Source organism: Silene latifolia, chromosome Y (assembly GCF_048544455.1).
Source record: "Silene latifolia isolate original U9 population chromosome Y, ASM4854445v1, whole genome shotgun sequence".
Classification (NCBI taxonomy): Eukaryota; Viridiplantae; Streptophyta; class Magnoliopsida; order Caryophyllales; family Caryophyllaceae; genus Silene; species Silene latifolia.
The window spans coordinates 232,795,276-232,798,503 of record NC_133538.1 but is presented as its reverse complement, the minus strand read 5'-3'; the positions used below and the strand labels follow the sequence as shown (position 1 = coordinate 232,798,503).

The window sequence follows — 3,228 nt, the reverse complement described above, 5'->3', positions numbered from 1 at the left end:
ACACAAAAAGCTTTTGATTTCAGGCATCAATAAGCAAGCACTCGCACTGCTTGTATAGTGTTCCAGCAAATGAAAACTACTTAAATTGTAAGACATACATTCATTGATGATAACAATACACAACATGTCAAACTAATGATAAGTTGCAAATCATAGTTTGCTTTGTGCTAAATATCAATGGCTATTATGCTAAGAAACAAGACAGGAGACGGGCATAGGTTACAGTTTTATGTCTAAAAGGACTTCGACACTAAAATAGCCCATGGAAGAGGTTAAAAAAAATAATAACAAATCATATTTCAAAACTCCACTTCCACTTTATATTTCAAGAAAGCAAACTCTATCGTGAAGAAAAATTGCAATCACAAATAATAAATGATGAAAATCACCTTAGATTGTAGGAAATCCGTCAACTTCTTTCTTCTCAGTAACAAAATTTTTCGCAAGGTTTTCTAATACCTGCATAATATAACATGGATATATCACTAGAAATAGAGCATAGACAATACTAATTACAAAAGGAATGGTTAGTAGCTTATATAGGCCCAAATTAACAACAAATAAATCAAATGGAAGCAAGAGACAGGGCAACAATAGAAGTTTTATTACTCTCTTACAAAGTAATTTTCACTTTCGCCATAAGATGGATAAGCACAAGACTTCTACAAATCATTCAGTTCTTTATTTTTTTTCAATGATATCATAATGTCATCAGCTCAACGCATCTCTATTATTTCATCGAATGACTGGTCCATCTATAAGGCAGTTTAGGCAAAATCTAGGGTTATAGAGGCCGAGTCCGGCAGTGCATTAAGCACTACTACAAAATCGGGTTAAGAGGACGGGGCTTAGAGGACAAATAAAACCGGAACCGTCCTTTATTGTCACTCGAGTTTTGGCGCGTCAAATTATCGCTTAAAGAGAACGGTGGATGACTGAACCGTGATCTTTTGTTGCTCAAAGAGGACGGTTGGTCAATACAACCGTTCTCGTTTTGTTCGCTCAAGTTTAAAGAGAACGGTTAGGCCTCTCATTGTCATCTTTCTACACATGCCTATTAGAAATTACATTTACCGCTCCAGCGTAAACCCTATGCTCTCCAACTCTTCAATTAACTCGCGGCCACCAACAGTGCCCAAACACTAACAACTGCTTCTACAGCGGAAACCCTATTTTCTCCTTATCATATCATTCTCGACGGCTCCTCTCACGCCTCTGTTGACCCCCAAACACTGTTTTGAAGAATAATTATAAAGGTAATCTGGAATTTTACTCTATATAATTTTTTAATTTCATGTGTTTTTAACTCTAGTGGTTGAGGAATCAGGAATAATTGGGGCATGTTTGAAAATCCAGAATAACCAAGTACAATTTCAGATCTACTGTTGTAATTTATAATTTTGGATTTATATTTAGACTATCATTGAATTAAATGTTCTATTTTATCTTATGAATTAATATAGTTGAAATTTGCTAATAAAATAATGTTGTCGACTGTGTTTTTGGTGAACTTGATACCAAAGATGCCAAATTTCTTATGGAACTTCTTCATCCCAAAGGGAAGAACTTGTGTATTAGTTTCGATTTTCCTCAATTTCTTTCATTTCAAATGGTTACGTTTCACCAACCCTAAGCTAGCTGTTACTTTGATTAAATTATAGGGTTGGGCTGGAGTCAGATTTAGTGGTTGCTATATACTTTACAAAAAGCAAAGAGTGGACATGTTTGATCTTATCATTTCTCTTTGTTGCATGACTATATGTGCTTTTTTGGTAGATACTACTGTATGATTGATCTTAGTGAAACTCAGGTACAATGTTATTTAATAAAAGTTCACATTTTACTGGAGCTATTTCAAGGGTAGGAAAAATTCTTATCTGCGTTTGGTGAAGATAACTCACTCTTTCAAATTTGTTAATATTCGTTAAGGTTGTTCATTTATAAAGTTTATTGCAGGCTGCATTCAATACTGATGACTACGAGCAACATGTCATTTTCAGTGATCGCATAACTAAAGAGTGATGGATTAAGACTTCAGACGACTAAGTATGATTTTCTCTATACTTTTAGAAGTTTAGATGGGCTTATTAATCATAATAATGGGTTTTGGGTTTGATTTTTCTTCTATTGTACTTGTCAAATGCTTGATTGATTTACTTTTCAGGAATATTTAACGAAATCAGAAAGGTGATAGATCATTTGAAGATTTTTAAGATACTTGCCTTTTGTTTCAATAGGTAATTCCTTACATACTCAAGCCTCAAACACTAGTTAAAACAATATTTGTGAAGTTTTTGTTGGTTGGTGAATTCATCTGTGCCCCTTAATTGCATTACTAGTATTGCATCACAATCAAGTTAAGTTATCACCCACCAATGACTTCTAATGCTTGCCTTAATTGGGTTACTTCATCTGAATAACTTTATGTTACTCATCTGAATTTTAATTTGTTTTTATGTAGAATTTTTATGTTGGTTTCATATTGCTTTCTTAGTTTCTGCATTACATTGTTTTTATTGGCATTTTTGTTTTGTGTGTGGCAGCTGGTGATGAAAGTTGCATGCAGTTAGCTAGAGTGGGAGTTAGTGTTCAAGGACCTAACATGGTTTGAAGACCAGCCATGTATAAATTTGTACTTCTGTTGTTATAGAAGATCTTGTCAATTTCGCTCATGTGTAAACATGTATATACTTAGTCATATCGAGTTTCATGTGTAAACTTGTGGGTTGAAGATGATGTGTATTTATGTTCTGAAATATAAGGATTATTATTGGAATCTCCGTAATTGCACGTTGAAGAATTATGACTTTATTTAATCGATATCTTTGATACTCGTAAGAAATACTATGTATACATCAGCCATATAGAAGGGTAGAACAAAATTGAATTTATTCTAATAAATAAAAAGATATAACAGTTCTCAAAAGACGAGGAGTACATATTACAACCATGCTCTAAGGTTACCAAACAAGACGGGTCTTTATCATAATAATAACTGATATTAAAGGTGGAATAAAGAAGGAACAAAGAGGACGGGTGGAGAGGATAACCGTTCTCTTTGATGTTTAAAAGAAGACGGTTGTACAGTTCAACCGTGCTCTTTCTCCTTGCTTTTCAGGACGGTTTGACTTCTACGCAACCGTTCTCGTAGGAAAAGAGGACGGCCTTGGAGAGGACGGTTCCGTGTGTCATTTGAGAACGGTTATGAACCGTTCTTGTTTCTTTGTT

At 34.3% G+C, this 3,228-nt stretch overlaps 1 long non-coding RNA gene across 1 annotated transcript; it reads left to right on the top strand.

Annotated features, from left to right (window-relative positions):
* The first annotated feature begins 821 nt into the window (after positions 1 to 821).
* On the top strand, positions 822 to 2,808 carry LOC141626450 (uncharacterized). The gene is made up of 4 exons (XR_012536031.1): positions 822 to 1,256; positions 1,957 to 2,046; positions 2,165 to 2,237; positions 2,544 to 2,808. It is a non-coding gene; the product is annotated as an uncharacterized LOC141626450 (long non-coding RNA).
* Positions 2,809 to 3,228: the final 420 nt, after the last annotated feature.